Genomic DNA, 20,543 nt, shown 5'->3' with positions numbered 1-20,543 from the left:
AGAAAGAAATCCGGGGACGTCAGATCCGGTGAACGCGCGGGCCATGGTATGGTGCTTCGACGACCAGTCCACCTGTCATGTTATTCAATACCGCTTCAACCGCACGCGAGCTATGTGCCGGACATCCATCATGTTGGAAGTACATCGCCATTCTGTCACGCAGTGAAACATCTTGTAGTAACATCAGTAGAACATTACGTATGAAATCAGCATGCATTGCACCATTTAGATTGCCATCGATAAAATGGGGCCAATTACCTTCCTCCCATAATGCCGCACCATACATTAACCCGCCAAGGTTGCTGATGTTCCACTTGTCGCAGCCATCGTGGATTTTCCGTTGCCCAATAGTGCATATTATGCCGGTTTACGTTACCGCTATTGGTGAATGACGTTTCGTCGCTAAATAGAACGCGTGCAAAAAATCTGTCATCGTCTCGTAATTTCTCTCGTGCCCAGTGGCAGAACGGTACACGACGTTCAAAGTCGTCGCCATGGAATTCCTGGTGCATAGAAATATGGTACGGGTGCAATCGATGTTGATGTAGCATTCTCGACACCGACGTTTTTGACATTCCCGATCGTCGCGCAGTTTGTATGCTACTGATGTGCGGATTAGCCGCGACAGCAGCTAAACACCTACTTGGGCATCATCATTTGTTGCAGGTCATGGTTGACTTTTCGCATGTGGCTGAACACTTCCTGTTTCCTTAAATAACGTAACTATCCGGCGAACGGCCGGGACACTTGGATGATGTCGTCCAGGATACCGAGCACCATACATAGCACACGCCCGTTGGGCATTTTGATCACAATAGTCATACATCAACACGATATCGACCTTTTCCGCAATTGGTAAACGGTCCAATTTAACACGGGTAATGTATCACGAAGCAAATACCGTCCGCACTGGCGGAATGTTACGTGATACCACGTAGTTGTACGTTTGTGACTATTACAGCGCCATCTATCACAAAGCGAAAAAAGTGGTCCAACTGAAACATTCATATTTCGTTACGTACTACACGAATATGTAATAAAAGTGGGGGTTCCTATTAAAAAAAAGAAAAAAACGCAGTTGATATCCGTTTGACCTTTGGCAGCGCCATCTAGCGGGCCAACCATAGCGCCATCTGGTTTCCCCCTTCAAGCTAGACGAGTTTCGTTCTTTGTAGTTTTTTCGTTTGATGCTTATTTGGTGAGTTATTTGGCCAGGTCACTATCAATGGACCACCCTGTATTGTCCTTCACTATTTACAACAGTCTGCAACGATGGGGTACCTTCTCTAGCCGCGACTGTGGACATAACCGGATGCTGATGCAAAGTACTCGTCGAGCCATGTTCGGAGCGCTTTTTCATCCGGAAAAGAAGTTCCTTCAAGGTTGTTCGACAGGGACTGGAAAAATGTGAAAATCTGATGGCGCAACACGAGGTGGAAATTGTAGGTGTGGAATGACTTCCCCTTTTGTCAGTCTAACAGAATGCGGACAGGCGTTACCGCGGTGTAGCATCACTAATAAATGTCAGCAGTGGTGGGAAGTAAATTGCAGTATACCTCACCGCCACTGTTCCGCTAGAAGCACAACATTATCTTTTGTGAATGCGTGCGGGTCATTTTACGGGGAGTATCTGCTTCGGTTGGGCTCAACAATTGCTTTCTTTTCGTTGTGTTAATATAAAGACTCCTTTTCTCGTCACCAGTAACGAAGCATTCCCACTGCATGCAATGGTGGAATTCTCACAGTTGATCACATTTGCGAGTTCTCGAGTATATTCACGTGAATCATTGTGGATTAATGCGTTTAAACGATATTCATCAAACCCCAAAGGCCTTCCTGAACGAGGAGAGTCACTAAAGTGTCCTTAAAACGAGAAAGCCATTTTCTTTCCTTGCTCTGTTCAGTGGCATTATACTCATACACGTCGCAAATGTTTCTGGTTGTCTCCGCTGCTGTCACACCTGTATTGAATTCAAACAGAAGAATACAACGGAAATGTTCCGATTTCTACACTTGGCACTCCATTTTCTAGCGTGTACAACTCCACTCACTTATCTCCAAATAACTAATTGCCGCCCCCCCCCCCCCACCACCACCACCATGTATCATAGCCGTACCGTAGGTGCAACCACAACGGAGGCGTATCTGTTGACAGGCCAGACAAACTTGTGGTTCCTGAAGAGGGGCAGCAGCCTTTTCTGTGGTTGCAGGGGCAACAGTCTGGGTGATTGACTGATCTGGCCCTGTAACATTAACCAAATCGGCCTTGCTGTGATGGTACTGCGAACGGCTGAAATCAAGGGGAAACTACAGCTGTAATTTTTCCCGAGGGCATGCAGCTTTACTGTATGTTTAAATCATGATGGCGTCCTCTTGGGTAAAATATTCCGGAGCTAAAATAGTCCCCAGGACTACTCAGGAGGATGTCGTTATCAGGAGAAAGAAAACTGGCGTTCTACGGATCGGAGCGTGGAATGTCTGATCCCTTAATCGGGCAGGTAGGTTAGAAAATTTAAAAAGGGAAATGGATAGTATGAAGTTAGATATAGTGGGAATTAGTGAGGTTCGGTGGCAGGAGGAACAAGACTTCTCGTCAGGTGATTACAGGATTATAAATACAAAATCAAGTAGGGGTAATGCAGGAATAGGTTTAATAATGAATAAAAAATAGGAGCGCGGATAAGCTACTACGAACAGCATAGCGAACGCATTATTCTATACCAAGATAGGCACGAAGCCCACACCTACCACAGTAGTACAAGTTTTCATGCCAACTAGCTCCACAGATGATCAAGAGATTAAAGGAATGTATGATGCACTTAAGGAAATTATTCAGATAGTTAAGGGAGACGAAAATTTAATAGCCATGGGGGACTGCAATTCAGTAGTAGGGAAAGAGGGAGAAGGAAAAGTAGTAGGCGAATATGGATTGGGAGTAAGGAATGAAAGAGGAAGCCACCCGGTAGAATTTTGCGCAGAGCATAACTTAACCATAGCTTATGTTTGGTTTAAGAATCATTAAAGAAGCTTATATACGTGGAAGACGCCTCGAGACACTGGAAGATTTCAGACAGATTATATAATGGTAAGACAGATATTTAGGAACCGTATTTTACAATGTAAAACATTTCCAGGGGCAGATGTGGACTCTGACCTCAATTTATTGGTTATGAACTGTAGAGTAAAACTGAAGAAACTGCAAAAAGGTAGGCATTTAAGGAGATGGGACCTGGATAAACTGAAAGAACCAGAGGTTGTAGAGAGTTTCAGAGAGAGCATTAGGGAACGATTGACAAACACAGGGGAAAGAAATACAGTAGAAGAAGAAAGGGTAGCTTTGAGAGATGAAACAGTGAGGGCCAAAGAGGATCAAGTAGTTAAAAAGACGAGGGCTCGTAGAAATCCTTGCGTAGCAGAAGAAATATTGAATTTAATAGATGTAAGAAGAAAATATAAAAATACAGTAAATGGAGCAGGCGAAAAGGAATACAGACCTCTCAAAAATGAGATCGATAGTAAGTGCAAAATGGCTAAGCAAGGATGGCTAGAGCAGAAATGTAAGGAGGTAGAGGCATATATCACTAGGGAAAAGATAGACACCGCCTACAGGAAAATTAAAGAGATCCTTGGAGAAAAGAGAACCACCTGTATGAATGTCAAAAGCTCAGGTAGAAAACAAGTCCTAAGCACAAATGGGTAAGCAGAAAGATGGAAGGACTATATAGAGGGTCTATACAAGGGCGACGTACTTGAGGGCGATATTATTATAGAAATGGCTGAGGACGTAGATGAAGATGAAATGAGAGATATGATACTGCGTGAAGAATTTGACAGAGCACTGAAAGACTACAGTCGAAAAAAAGGCTCCAGGAATAGACAACATTCCATTACAACAACTAATAGCCTTCAGACAGGCAGCCCTCACGAAACTCTACCATCTGGTGAGCAAGATGTGTGAGACAGGCGAAATACCCTCAGACTTCATGAAGAATATAATAATTCCAACCCCAAAGAAAGCAGGTGTTGACAGATGTGGAAATTACCGAACTATCAGATTAAACTGACAGCTGCAAAATACTAACGCGAATTCTTCACAGAAGAATGGAAAAACTAGTAGAAGCCGACCTCGGGGAAGATCAGTTTGGATTCCGTAGAAATGTTGGAACACGTGAGGCAATACTGACCCTACGACTCATCTTAGAAGCTAGATTAAGGAAGGGCAAACCTACGTTTCTAGCATTTGTAGACTTAGAGAAAGCTTTTGACACTGTTGACTGGAATACTCTCTTTCAAATTCTGAAGGTGGCTGGGGTAAAATAGAGGGAGCGAAAGGCTATTTACAATTTGTACAGAAATCAGATGGCAGTTATAAGAGTCGAGGGGCATGAAAGGGAAGCAGTAGTTGGGAGGGGAGTGAGACAGGGCTGTAGCCTATCCCCGATGTTATTCAATCTGTATATTGAGCAAGCAGTGAAGGAAACAAAAGAAAAATTCGGAGTAGGTATTAAAATCCATGGAGAAGAAATAAAAACTTTCAGGTGTGCCGATGACATTGTAATTCTGTCGGAGACAGCAAAGGACTTGGAAGAGCAGTTGAACGGAATGGATTGTGTCTTGAAAGCAGGGTATAGGATGAACATCAATAAGACCAAACGAGGATAATGGAATGTAGTCGAATTAAGTTGGGTGATGCTGAGGGAATTAGATTAGGGAATGAGACACTTAAAGTAGTAGATGAGTTTTGCTATTTGGGGAGCAAAACAACTGATGATGGTCGAAGTAGAGAGGATATAAAATGTAGGCTGGCTATGGCAAGGAAAGCGTTTCTGCAGAAGAGAAATTTGTTAACATCGAGTATAGATTTAAGTGTTAGGAACCCTTTTCTGAAAGTATTTGTATGGAGTGTAGCCATGTATGGAAGTGAAACATGGACGATAAATAGTTTAGACAAGAAGAGAATAGAAGCTTTCGAAATGTGGTGCTACAGAAGAAAGGGATCGGTTGGTAGGACACGTTCTGAGGCATCAAGGGATCATCAATTTAGTATTGGAGGACAGCGTGGAGGTTAAATATCGTAGAGGGAGACCAGCAGATGAATACACAAAGCAGATTCAGAAGGATGTAGGCTGCAGTAGGTACTCGGAGATGAAGAAGCTTGCACAGGATAGAGTAGCATGGAGAGCTGCATCAAACTAATCTCTGGACTGAAGATAACAACAACATCAACTAATTGGCAATATGATAACTCAAATAGCAAGTGTGAACTACAAATAAAAATGATAATCGAAAATAAACCCATAGCAACAGGAATACCAATTTGCAAAACGAAAAGGCTACGAACTTATGCACCATCCCAATAAAGAGTTATTCAACTAATGTATGTGAATATGTGTCAGTTTCACATCCAGATCTTGAATTATACTCCTACTGTGATTCTTGAATGGCATACCGGTGTGTGTCAGTCGGTATCTTTATAAACTGATCCATTCACTACTCTATTTCTTTGTGACTGTGCACCTGTGTCGGGTGTGGCAGTGTGGCATGTCAATGCTGTCTCGCTATACTGATTCCCGTAACGAGAGCTAATCAATACAAACACAGAATTGTTTGAAACGATATCTCGTATGTCATAAGATGATTAATATTAACAAATATATAAATTTTTATTTGTGCTAGCACACTCCATGAAACATAATTTCTAAAGTAATTGTTCCATTGTGCCAGAGAAAAGTGTTTGCGTCAGTAATACCTTTCTTTCCCTCTCTTCATGTTGTTATATTTGCCTGTTATTTAATCAGCTTTTGGTGTTACAGTTCTTATTTCCGTTCTTGCTAAGAAAACTGGATGAGGAATTCCACCTTATGCAAGACACCTTTGGAGTTCTGTTTTACCCACATATTTTTCAGCATGTTTTTTTTTTTGCACTTTATTTCCTTTGGCGGCCGGTGTACCCGAGCGGTCCTAGGCGCTTCAGTCTGGAACCGCGCGACCGCTGCGTTCACAGGTTTGAATCCTACATCGGGAATGGATGTGTGTGATGTCCTTAGGTTAGTTAGGTTTAAGTAGTTCTAAGTTCTAGGCGACTGATGACCTTATATGTTAAGTCCCATAGTGCTCAGAGCCATTTGAACCATTTGTAAATGTTAACGTTCAGAGGAAAGATTTGGTACAAAATATTTACATTTGTGAATGAAGTGACTGTTGTCGCATACATGGTTCGTTAACAGTTCGCCTTTGAGATATGTATTACTGGGCTGATGCATGGTATGTTGTTTATTACAGTACGTCTGAAGTTCCGATTTTATAACTGATCTGGAAAGGGATGGATGTTTATATTATCTTAGAGGAAGCTATTGAATCTTCATGTTGGTAGCTGTGAGTCTGCTACACAATCTACAACTTGTCATTTGCAAACAGCAAAACTTAATTTTTTATTTTTGTGTCTTATGCATTTTCAAGCGAAAATGAGTATCTATCGGTTATTTTGCGTGTTACTTAACGCTTTGATCTTGTTGTGCTTGTCTCCCTTGTTTGTGGTGTGGCAACACGCTGATTTCTACCACTTTTGTCGTATCACAGGAATTTTCTGCGATTTTTCGATCTTGCACCGTGTTTTCGCCACCACTGCGTTTTGTTGTGGCTGTGTAATATTCATTTGTTTCGTGGCGTATTTGTCTGGTTGAGGCGCACAGATTTGGAATGTCGTTGGCGTTTATGGTGTTCAGTTTGTGTGTGTGTGTGTGTGCCTGTGTATGTTTATGTGTGTGTATTTTCAGGGCTGGGAGGGAGAGAGAGGGTGAGAGAGAGGTTGTGGGAAGCATCTAGAGTGAATGTTGTGTTGTGTGCGGGAGTGTGCAAAAGAGGGAAATTTAGTTCTGGGGACTGATCGTTATTTATTTTATCCGCACCTTTAGTTAGGCAGTGTAAATATTGTGCACCATCCACCACTGACTGCCGAGCTCAGGGCCGAAGCCGTCCCGCGCCTCCAGACAAGTGGTCTCCAGAGGTTTTCCCCTGACGTCACTGCCATTGTGTGAGGTTTACCTGTCTGCCCTAATCGGCCCTCGCGCCAGCTTCCGGCTCACCAGAATCCACCACCTCCGCATATAAAAGGTTCACGCGAAAATCCGCCAATTTGCAGTCATAAATGTATTGACTAAGACCATATCCCCCTTCCACTTTCGAGTATAATATGCTTGACGAAGAATGACCGCCTTATTCACTACTGCTGTTCCGCAATTCGTTCCGATGTTCTTGATGACAGGATTGTACCGAAATATGTCGACGATTTTATCTGTCACCACCTCTTGATCTTTAGCTATGTCCACATACACAGCGTGTACAAAACGGCTCTAACAGGGTGAGGGGGGGGGGGGGGGGGAGGTTAGGGCGAAACGTGCCACCGCCCAGAGCGGCATGTTTTTGGGGGCGGTAAAATCTTAAGGCTCTGAGCACAATGCGACTTAACTTCTGAGGTCATCAGTCGCCTAGAACTTAGAACTAATTACACCTAACTGGACATCACACACATCCATGCCCGAGGCAGGATTCGAACCTGCGACCGTAGCGGTCGCTCAGCTCCAGACTGTAGCGCCTAGAACCGTACGGCCACTCCGGCCGGCAACAGATAAAAAATGAAGCACTTGAGTTGGCTGCATCTTTAAAAATAGCAAAGCTTGCTAGTGGTAGTGGTGCCATCTCACCTCAGTTTCTACCAGGTGCCTGCTCAATACTTGAAATGCACTTAACGTCAGCTTGAAAGCACATACAGAAGAGTAAACCTGTACAATAAAGAAATAAAGATAAATGTCAGCGTATGATGGTGCAACAGTTCGTATACAGCAGCGATGAATACTTACAGCAGTATCGCTGTAACAAATAAATAAAAAATAAGTAAAATCTTTTGAACCCAGGTGTGGTTAAACGGTGTTTACTACCTTGGTGCTGCCATTAATATGATTTGATCGTCTTCTTCCCGACACGCACCTCTAAATTAATTTTGTTCTACTTTGTCTTTAACTTATTTCTCGGTCTTGAAGCAATAATGAGTACATATTAATATTAAGAAAGTACCGAAAAATCCAGTCAACCAATTTTTTTTTTTTTTAGCTTCAGTAACTAATCTGTCCTGCACGAGCTGTTTATCCACTCAGCTGTACTGTATTCATTTATTATTACTACCGGCTGCGGTCGTAAACCATAATCTTGTTATGAAAGAATTAACAATACTACTCACATGTGTCACAAACTGAGACGTGAAGAACACATTTAGTTGCTATTCATTACAAATGTGCACATATATCGTAGTAAAAATTCATAAATTTGGATTTATCATAACCTCTACCCTAAACATTTCTAAATAAAATGAACTGTATTTGAAGTAGCAGAACAAGCGTGTTAAATTCCCTTCTTAGTCCCCTCCCCCCTTTTCTGATATAATTGTCAAATAGCCGACAAGCGCAGTTTTAAAGTTCAGGAACGTTCAAACAAAACAAAATTTCACAATACTGTATGGGGAGCGTGGCTATAGGGATGGTTAATTTCTCATTTATATTACAAATTGCTTTCTTTTCAGAAACTGGCCCAGTAAGATCTTCAGAAAATCGAGTTAAAACAGTAAATAAACCAAAATGAGAAGATAGGATGGAACTATCTTTAGCACTTGAAAACAGGCTGGTGAATGAACAACAAGAAGAAACAGACCTGTTAGAAGTAGATCTACATGACAGTACCGTACTACAAAATCAAAATAGTAAGATTGCGCCAGAAGGAAACAGCCAGTCAGGTCGCACCAACAGAGGTGGTCACCAACTCTGAAGAAGGAAACGTACCACAGCCAAGTCTGTTGCAGTGAGTAGCAGTTCTGCTGATGCTGAAAGAGACTCTACATCTAGCGTAAATTATACGTTTGATGCAATTAGTGCGGGAATACAAATAATGTATGATGATCCCAAAAAGTGGCCGGCAAATTTTCGATCCGACACAGTTCGTTGTAAACTTGTTGAATGAAGCCTAGGAATTACATTGACTTAAACAGCTACACATTTCCTACACAGATGACGGAAGGCACTGGTCTCCGAAACACTTCTTTAAAAGTCTGCCAAACTGTGAAAAAGTAAAAAAGGCGATGGACGTTGTACGTCCTGTCTAAGGACACGTTATTTCGTTTCACTTGCGTTCTTTTTTCAGAAGACGACAAATCCTCATTTTCTGGTTTGGAGAAAGGAGTCAGTGATTGGAAAAACTTGAGTCCCTTCATTCATGTTCACGAAACATCGTCAACTCACCGAAACTCATACGTCAAGTGGAAAGAATTAGAAATTGGAATGGAAACCAGTACTTCTATTGACGCTGACTTCCTAAAGGGCATGCTACTTGAAATATAAAAGCGGAGTTGTGTTCTTAAATGTTTTGTGTATGTAATTCTCCATTGCGCCCGAAACTACATACCTTTAACGAGAGGTTCAGATTCATCAGTAACAACAACTATGGTGTATTTTGGAATACTTTGGAGCTTAATAGTCACTATACTCCTCAACTGTTTGAGCACATAGAAAACGTTAGAAGCTGAAAACATGTTCTATGCTATTTGTCTCTTAAAATTCAGAACGAAGTTATAGAGATTTTGGAAAATAAGATTCTATCTGAAATAATGAGCAAGGTGAAAATGCAAAGCATTTGTCTCTTATGTTTCTTTGTACTACATATGCGGCATATTTAGAACAGATGACTAAAATCATTACGAATGTCTGTATTAAGGATGGGAAATGTCAAATAGAAGAAAATTTTGTTGATTACATAATAAGTCATCAAAAAACTGGAAGAAGTTTATAGGAAGAAATACTGCGGAAGCTGTGGTAGCTTGTGTATTGAAAACTGTTGTGGCCAAGGCTTCAATAATGGTACGAACAAGGCAGGAACATAGGAAAGCGTACAAGGAAATATACCCCCCGCCCCTCCAAAAAAGGACCTAAATTTGTGCCTTGTGCAACACATAGTGTAAACCTTGTTGACGTGCACGCCGCGGAAGTGTCAGTCATAATGATTATCATTTTTTTTTAAAAAAAGAATGTTGCAGTTTTTCAGCAGCAAGATGCAAGATGGTCTTCTAGGCGACAGGCTGCGGCAGCTCTTCAGAACAGTTTAGCGTCAGTACGCAAGGTGTTACAGGGCACAACCAACAGCGACGAGTCGACCTCTGAGACAGCGGCAGGTGCTACGACCGTTCTTAGAAAAACTGATTACGAGTCTGTGTTCGTTTTACAGGTGTGATCTGTTATATTAATAATACTGGACTGTACTAACAAATCGCTGCGCAAAAAGAGTGCTACCTTTGAATAGCATCGAGTTTGCTGTCTGGTTTGGCGAAAAACATCAAACATTTGCAGAAAGAAAGTCTGCAGTTTTTAATTGGTTTTGTTCTATTTTTTTTGCGGAAGGGAGGCTGTAGGGATTGATCCGTGGTTGGTTGTTAGCCTGCTAGTCTGCTACCGGTAGAGGTCGCGCCTAAACTATCATTTTTACCACAGTGCTATAACAGGGGCGTAGATAATTTTGTGTTCTGGGGGGTGGGGGGGGGGGGGTTCAGTTCTGCAAGTACAAAACGTTCATTCGGACCAGTATCCCAAAATATCAGCAGCTGAAGTGTCATAAACCGTTTCAACGCTTGGAATTGGAACACATGTCGTATCTGCTGAAAATTCTGATACGGTGGTGGCAGCTAGGAATGCGACAACATTCAGGAAATGTTTTTACTAATCACGTTAGAACAAAACTCAAAACCGAATTACTAATACAAAAATCTATCAAACTGTATTCTCACGAATTTGTCAACGCCACAATTAAAATACCTTAAAAATCTCAGATCCTCGGCGTCATTTGCCTTTTTAAAACGATTAGATAACATGCATTATTGTTTCATTTCCAGTCAGATCTTTTAAGAAAAACCGGAAATAGTTGATCACCAGAAGTTTTAAGAAACAGAGTATAGTCAAAATAGCGGCACCCAAAATACTCAATACTCAGAAAATTAGGATTAAGGACGGCTACCCACTATTACAGACGGGCTCAGGAAAAACCACAACTTTTACCACTCAAATGGCAACATGAGTTAACATGGAACTGTTATAACGTCGGTAGGATACAAAACAGTTGTACGAATAAAGAAAACTATCTCCTTACAACTTGTCAACAGCGAAGTTTATAAAACGTCCGTTACCGAGTTTCCCTGACGTCCAAAAAGCTCATAGAGAGCCAAAATTTCAATACTCTTGAGTTTCATTTCATAGAGGCCAAACTAAGCCGACACTGACCCAAGGTAATATGCCGGAGGAAAATCTTGTTGCTAAGTGCAGCTCGTTGGCAGGTTGAGGCACATGGGCTATTCCATTCAGATTGGCCGAAAAATGAGAAAATTTACCTCGTGTTTTCTAAAACCATTAATAACTTCTTCATGTGGCAATTACTGTAAAAATAAATAAGTTTCATAAAATTACCTTTTAAATGTTTACTAATTTTGGAGCTGAAATTCGGTAAATTCAGCGTTATTTTCCGAACTAGACAGATTGTCTGCTGCGTAACTCAAGAGCCTTATACTGGACTTCAGTGAACTACGATTAGTTTTGAAGCTGAATGTCTATTGTTGATGGAGATATATATCAATAACATAACAATAACTACCACAATTTTTAGAAACATTTATTTCATGTATTAAGCACAGACTTGAACCTCTTTTTTGTACACGTTGATTTCAGTTTTAAGTTTCATGGAGGACTTTCTCTGAAACTTGGAAAAAGTAATTAAATAATAAATATTTACGCTCGTGCTGTACTTGGTTTTCGAGGCCCTCCTGTTTGTCACTCAACAGGGGAAGAAGGACCGCGGCGTTGTGTTGCGTAATGTGGCGTGGCACAGACAGCGGGTTTTAGCGCTGAGTGTGTCTACTATTTACATTTTCTACAGCTCTCCATTGAAGTTACCATTAAATGTTAACTAATATTGTTTCTAATTCGAATGCTAAACAATATGGCACAATTTTTATTCTGTTTAAATTTTTTCAGAAGAAAATGAAATGCGATGAAAACGGCATGAAATTTGAATTTTAAAAGTAGCGCATGAGACCATGAGACCTCGGCGGCGAGCAAATGAGAGGCAAATGAATGGAATTGAAAGCACTTTAGTACAAAAATTCCGATGCGATTCGTATAAGCTGCATGTTATGCGACAGTCCACTTCAAATGCTTTCTTTCTCAGCATAGCTGATCTGGAAAGAAAGCACTTAACAAAACATGGCATGCATTTGAATAAAGGGAAAAATCATCAGTCAGGTAAGTATTTCTAAAAAGCGTTTTAGGACTATACATAAGAAGCATTGTGTGAAGTGTAGAAAACCTTGTAGACAGGCAATCACAGCTGCGACTGATCATCTTGGGGATTGAAAAGCCACTTAAGCTGTTTTTAATGTTTTTATTATCACTGCGCAGTACTGACGACATCCATACTAAGTATGCAGGGCGCATCATGATGGACCGGTACAGGGATTAGAGACCACAAGGTGGTTGTAGCGAGACTGAATACTGTAACATTAAAACCTACTAAAAGTAAACGCAAAATCTGTTTTTAAAAAAGCCAATAAAAATTCTCTTGAGGCCTCCCTAAAAGACAATCTCGCCTCCTTCCAATGTGAATATGTAAGAGTAGACCAGATATGGTTCAAACTCAAACAAGTAGTCTCGATGCCTACTGAGAGACATGTACCGCATAAATGAAAAAGAGATGCTATGATACATAAAATAGGTCAGAACACTGATGCAGAATCAACTAAAAAACCGTGCCAAATTTAAAAGAAAGGAAAATTCTCAAGATTGGCCAAGTTCTACAGGCGCTCGAAATATATCGCGAATTTCAGTGCGAGATGCTTTTAATACTTTCCACAACTAAACACTGTCTCGAAATCTGGCAGAAAACCCAGAAAGATTCTGGTCGTCCGTAAAGTACACCAGCGGAGAGGCATAATTAATACCTTCACTGCACGATAACAATGATGTTACTGATGCTGTTTTCCGGAAATGCTTCACCCGAAGACGACGAAGTTAATATTGCAGAATTCGAACCAAGAGCATCTGCCAACATGAGTAACTTAAAAGTAGATATCCTCGATGTAGCAAAGCAGCTTAAATCACTGAATAAGGCAAGACCTCCGGTCCTGCTTGTGTACTAGATGGCTTGCTTTCTATATCTAGCGGTCATATGCAAACGACGAAATACCCGTATCAAAAAACGACAAAGTTGTACAAGTCACACCAATGCCCAAGAAACGAAGTAGGAGTAATCCGTTGAATTACGAAACCATATCGCTAACGTCGGTTTGCAGTAGGATTTTGGAACATATGCTGTGCTCGAACATTGTGAATCACCTCGAAGAAAACAATCTATTGACAAATAGCCAACACGGATTCAGAAAATATAACTAGCTCTTTATTCCCACGAAGTAATGAGTGCTACTGATGGGGGATGTCAAACTGATTCGGTATTTTTACATTTTCAGAAGGCTTTCGACACCGTATCTCATAACAGACTTCTAATCAAATTGCGTGCCTATAGAGTACCGTCTCAGTTGTGCGACTCGATTTGTGATTTCAGGTCAGAAATGTCACAGTTCTTAGTAATTGACGGAAAGTCATCGAGTAAGACAGAAGTAATATACGGCGTTCCCCAAGGAAGTTTTATAGGTCATCTGCTGTTCCTAATCTACATAAACGATTTACGAGACAATCTCAGTAGCACTCTTAGATTGTTTGCAGATGATACTGTCATTTACCGTCTTATAAAGTCATCAGATGATTAAAGCAAATTACAAAACTAGAGAAGATATCTGTATGGTATGGAAAGTGGCAACTCACTCTAAATAATGAAAAGTGTGAACTTACGCACATGAGTACGAAAAGGAATTCGCTGAGTTTCGGTTACACGATAAATCACACAAATCTAAAGGCTGTGTATTCAACTGAATACCGGAAACGGCGAGGAGGACACGATGATGATGATGATGATAGGGATTACAATTACGAACAAATTAAGTTGGAACGATCACATAGATAATGTTGTGGATAAAGGAGACCAAAGACAACGATTTATTGGCAGAACACTGAGAAAATGGAACAGGTCTACTAAACACACTGCCTGCACAACGCTTGTACGTCCTCTTCTGGAGTATTACTGTGCGATGTGGGGTCAGCATCAGACTTAGGACATCGAAAATGTTCAAAGAAAGCTAGCTCGTTTTGCACAATCGCCAAATAGGGGAGAGAGCGCCATAGATATGAAACGTGAAATGGGGTAGCAGTCATTAAAATAAAGGCGTTTGTCGTTGCGGCAGGATCCTCTCATGAAATTTCAATTATCAGCTTTCTCCTTGGAGTGTGAAAATATTTTGTTGAGTCCACCTTCATAGGGGGAAGGATCATGATAAAATAAGAGAAATCAGAGCTCGCATAGAAAGATTTAAGTGTTCGTTTTTCCCGCGCGCTGTTCGAGGGTGGAGCAGTAGAGAAATAGCTTGAAGCTGTTTCGATGAACCCTCTTCGACACACTTAACCGTGGATTGCAGAGTTATCATGTAGATGGAGATGTACGAGAGCTATTCGCTTATTAAGGTCCGATTCGCCGCGAAACAGAAATCATAGTGAAAATGGAAAATAGTTCAGCTGCTTCTCTGCACAATCGGCGCTCCGATTTAGACATGTGTTGTCGCGTTGTCCCAACTTTCCGATACCCTCGTCACAGAAGGCAGCCTCCTGTGATCTCCGCCAATTCTCTACACTCATCTGCAGCTAGCTGTGTGAGCCAGAATGTTGTCTCCATAGCCAGCAGATCATGCGAGCAGAGGTGAAACTCAGAGGGAGCCAAGTCCAGGCTGTATGGTGGGCGGCCAAACACTTTCCATCGAAACCACCGCAGGAGCGTCTTCATTGCCCCTGCAGTGTGCGGCCGAGAACTGTCGTGAAGAAGGAAATGCGTGACAGTCATGTTATGTGGGCTGCATGAAATCAGGCGAAATCTCTCACTGGGCCCTCATTCTAGGCGGGAAACATTATTTTCTAGGCATCTTAACGTGCTCACTTTGTGCTCAAAACTTAAAAGAGCGACGTGACGTGATCGACAGGCATAGACAATGCCCAACACATCTGAGGAAAACTTCATCAGATTTTCATTGTGGTTCCATTTTGCAACCAAACAGCCCTTGTAGTTCCACAAATGAATAAATAAATAAATTATGGCTTAAAATAACCAAAATTAAATCAAAGGTTACCAACAAATTATAAGCTTCTTCTTTCTCTTGGTGAGGTTGTCTATCACCTCCTGTGGTGTAATAGATATTGAACGATGAATGGTCAAGAGGGTTAATCCATTTATAGTCTTCTTTGAAAATATAAAACACAATTATCAGTTTAATTCAACTGATACAGCAGCATATGTTATTTACTTTTAGAACTTGTAGGTAACAATCAATGATAATCTAATAACTGTTATATGACTTCATGTGAGACAATGAATCTCAAAGTTTGCCTGTCCTGTTTAGCTTCACAAGTCTATCTTGATTCTCTTTGAAGTGAATATGACCTCTCTGCTATGGCTGTAATTCAGGAAGTATGGTATCTTCATAATGTAGTTGATATTTGGATATATGTATTGGTTGGATAATTGCAGTGCTTACATGGAGATGAAGGCCTAGAATCTTCTTTCACGAATTTCTTTCCCCACAAATGTAACTTAGCAATGACGTTTTCAACTCCACGCTTCATGTCTTCAGCGTTCAGTTCAATTAAGTCCTTCAACTGTTCTCGTTCTTCACTATTTTATAGTACTTCACTGCTTCAAATCTGGAACAGGAAGGAAGTCCAGACGACATTTTCTTACGTTCTGTAAACTTTGAGTTTCATTGTGTCAAAAAACAGTCTAAAAATGGAATAAAGACATCCCCCCGTTAGTACTCTTCAGGATCGTGCACCAAGTAGTATCTCAACCATCTGTGGATCCAATATTGAGATGTCCAGTTGTTGACAAACTTCAGTTGCCCTGACAAAAACAGTCGCGAAAGTTTTTATACCATCAGACCTCAGAATTTCCACTTTTCTTGTAGCTTCAGCTACTTCCATGACCTGTCTCAAACACAATTACATTATGTTATTTATAAAAATGCACACTACTTATTTGTTTCGAATCATAAAAGCTGCACACAAATTAATTAAGATGACACTTACTTACTTAACCACTCCTGTCAAAAACAGCTTCCCAATCCCCCCAAAATACATCTGGTGTTTTTGTGGGATTGGTGGGTATGGGTGTGACAAGTTAAAACTCCACACTGGGTGCCAAACTCCCTAGCTACGCCACTGCCTAATACAAAAATTTGACCAATTTCCAATGGCATAACAACCCCTGGTGGCTGTATCTTAGGGTCACTGACCAGTCACTGAGTGAGTTTTTTTATTTGTATTCTGAAAGATATAACTGTGTTAATTTAATCGTGCTAATCTTATATGGCCATAAATGTAACTTTTGTATCATCCATTCAATACTTAGGTTAAGTGGTTACCGTTTAAATAAGCCATAAAAGTGGAGACGGAACAGGAACAAATGCCTAAGTCTTGAAGTGCAGAAGAAGAAGATAGTTTTTTTTTTCTAGTGGCTTATTAATGAAGCAATACAAATAATCAAAGATCTTAGTTGTCCGTGATTTCAAGATGTAGCTAAGAATCTCTTGCGTTGATCTACGTCTGCTGAAAATTTTGAAATTGTGTGATCAATACGATACCATTAGCCAAACTATTTCCGATCGACAAAATTGCCAAATTAGAGAGTCGTGACTGACTTATAGTGGACTTAAAATAATTCGTAATTAGCTGAGTTTTGACAAACTCCTATTATAAGACACTTGCGAAACACAGAAAGTTAGGAAAATCGTAACACCACAATAAAGTTAGGAACAACTTCGGAAAATTCATATCCACCCGTGAACTGACAGAAACGTAAAGACATCCAGCCAAGAGACACTTGTTTTAGAACTTTGGCAGGTCGCAGAAATCTTCTTAGGCGTGCGAGCATACCCTCTTCAGAAATCTCATCATAACTGTCAACGATATTTTTTACATTTGTGGGAAATTCCATTTCCGAGGTTTTAATCAGACTGCTGAGCTCTAACACAGCAGAACGATCTGGTACACGTTCCATCGTTTTGCAGTATGTGTCGATATGTTGGAACAAACCTGTCGATGCACTCTAACACTGGCTTTCTTCGTTCCTGGTGCAAAGTCATCGTCTCAGTTGCAGCCTTCTCTCTAGGCACAATTTTCTTCTTCCTGATAGTTCTAGTTTGTCCACTGGAATACCTATCTCGTTACATGTGGCATTCGGAAATTGAAGTGCTTTGTGAACAAGATAATTTCTCTTGCCTTTCAGAAAGAGCTTTAAACGTATCATCTTCGTAATATACATTCCGAAGCTACCAAGAATCTGTAAGTACTTTTGAGCATGGTTGACTCCAAGACAGTACTTCGTGAACACAAAAATCACACAAAAGAGAATGAATGTGTGAAATCTTATGGGACTTATGTGCTAAAGTCATCAGCCCCTAAACTTACACACTAATTAACCTAAATTATCCTAAGGTCAAACACACAGACCCATGCCCGAGGGACGATTCGACCCTCCGCCGGGACCAGCCGCACAGTCCATGACTGCAGCGCCTTAAACCGCTCGGCTAATCCCGCGCGGCCACAAAAGAGAACTCGTGCAATGCTGCCTGCATTGTTTCTATGATTTCCGAAGACTCAGACAGTTCTTCAGTGGCATCGATAGTCTCTTGAAACCAGTGAAACACCGGCCTAATAGCTTCGTAGTGAGCACTTCACAGTGTGTCTGGAAGTCTCGTAACTGTAGCTCCAACGTCTTTCGGAAGGATTATCCACCTGTGGGTAGAAACTGAATAAAACACGTAGAAACTTTCTAAGGTCTCAAGAGAGTCACACACAATGGAATTGTTGCAAAACGCGTAATCTGTACATATTGAGAGAATGGTCCTTAATATTAAGTTCACAAATTCTTGCTTGACTGCTGCATACACTCCACGCACTGTCGTATCCTTGTCGTCAGCACACTGTTATATCCACAGTATCCTCTTCAGTAACCTATAAATTATCTTACGTTACGAAAACGGCCTTCTTCCCAGTTTACAGCAAATAACCGAGAAATGACTCCTTTATTCTACTTTTATGTTATGAAAGTGAACGTAACGAGCGATTTCGCTGATCTGATCTATATGCGAGATACAGAAAGTTTCAGAATAGGCAAAAGAAAATTCTATTGGAATATTTTGACCCGACGCAAGTACAACCCAAGTCATAGTGTTTAGCGACTGGGAAACTACGTTAACAATGCCCTCTGCACAAAAAAATGGATGTAGCATTGAAATAAGTGGCTTAACTATCTTAAATACTATGAGATGATAATGTTTGTTCACACGCTACGCCTATTTTAACGGTAAAAGACGCTTATGCATGCAAAAGGGCAAGACCAGTCTATAAGCTCTCTAGCTGTATGCCCGCTTCCACAAGTGTCAGGAATGAAACGACGAAAAAAAGAAAAAGTTTTTTTAGTGCTCGTGCCGCAGATTCTATCAAGTTTTGTGTCCCCCACGGAGCTGGCACGCGGTGCGTACCACACCCCCCTCACTACACCACTGGTACTAGATACTTCGTATTGCTTTACTACTAATGGAACTCTGAGACGCTCTAACGTCTTACGTAAAAAAGCCGCAAAATCTTTGGTAACCACTATGTCGTTAAACCACGTTTCTTTTATTTCAAGGTTCTCAGACGCAATATCTCCACTTTATAGATATCGACAGAAGTCTGTATTAAGTTGTCGGTGCTAACAAAGGAAACTTCCCATCGCACCCCGCTCAGATTTAGTGGTAAGATGACCCATTATATAGGTACACGGATCAAGCATGATGACAGGAAGAAGGTGTACTGACCTGTGAAGCAAAAAAGCAAAATAGAAACGGTGAACGGTCCAAGCTTAACGAGTGCAACATCGAGGAAAGTGTGCGGGCCACGGCGTCGTGGTTAAGTGGTCACGGGCTTGGACTGCAGGGTGGACGAGCCGGGTTCAGACTCCCTCGGGTCGTTTACTTTTTTTCACAGCATTAGGAACTGTCCGTCCGATCACTGAAATGTTTGTTCTCTTTCCGTAATCCTGACAGTTGTCATACTATACATTGTTTATAGAATATGAGTCATGTGGTGAGGACACATTACCATCGCAAGTAAATGTGATGAATAGTGAGAGCTGGCGGATACCACGTAGACGTCTCACAGAAATGAAAACAACAAATAACCGTGTGTGAACTATATTACAACAAAGGATTTCAAGGGTCAAAACTTCCAAAACGTTGAAAACATATGTTCTGACAGAGCACAGAGAAACTGTGTGATTGTGAAACCGTTGCGTTCATTTTTTGCAGCTCATGTGACACAAAACATAATTTCTTTGCGAGTGATCACATTCACGTTCATACAAGACTGTTAAGCTGCGAGACGTACCGGAATTAACGCACGCAGCTCTTTTACACGTCACTGCCGAACGGCTCATCATACAAGAAGGTTCATTCTGTTGTTGATAAGCTCGTTATCAACGTAGCAGATGACACTTCCAGAACAGAAATGTATTTCTCAGATTCGGATAAGGAGGGAGCTAAGAGATTTACCAGACGACTGACTGTAACTAATACCTTCAACGGCTTCAGTATTCAACAGTACGGTAAAATCCCTGCAGTATGCTTTTGCGTCACCCACAGCTCGTTCTGAAAAATTATCCTGTGTTTAAGTTAAAAATTTTCATCACTCTTGTTTGTAATTAGAATACTACCAGGTGATAACGCGAGCATTTTATACTTTCCGTCTGGTCACCTAAGAAGCGCGTGGTGGTGCTGGAGCTTTGCCGAATATTATTTCATTCTCTGTAAAAATTAAATGATATTCTACTCTGATTTTCTACTCTATATTGTTCGTTTGCTCGTCTCTTTTTATGTCTAAACTGCAACTGCTCACAACCTTGCGGGTTAGTTGGACGGCTGGCTGGCCAGTGCTGTCCAAGTTTAATGCGCCGGTAAAGCCGTTGTCCCGCAGTATTGCTCAGTCTATGTGTGTGTGACACAGTATAAACGTATCCTTATTATCGTACTTGACTGTCCTGGTCTCACAGCTGGCTTCCGCTCCACGTGAAAAAAAAAAACCCAATGAGATTCAAGCAAACGCGGAAGAAGACATGGCGTAATGTTTACAACAGATTTATTATTATGATGAACAGAGATAGCTGTTTTGCCGCCATAGGCAAGAACTGAAAAATAACGCCCCCTCGTTTCTACTACCATCCTGCGCTCCCCCCCCCCCCCCCCCATCCCCCACCCTTCACCTCACCCCCTGATCAACCACCACCACTGACGCCCAATGGCAGATCAATGCAAATCAGGGTCATGTTTC

Source organism: Schistocerca piceifrons, chromosome 8, assembly GCF_021461385.2.
Source record: "Schistocerca piceifrons isolate TAMUIC-IGC-003096 chromosome 8, iqSchPice1.1, whole genome shotgun sequence".
Taxonomy (NCBI): Eukaryota; Metazoa; Arthropoda; class Insecta; order Orthoptera; family Acrididae; genus Schistocerca; species Schistocerca piceifrons.
The sequence above is the reverse complement of the archived record's forward strand: the minus strand, read 5'-3'. Positions refer to the sequence as shown.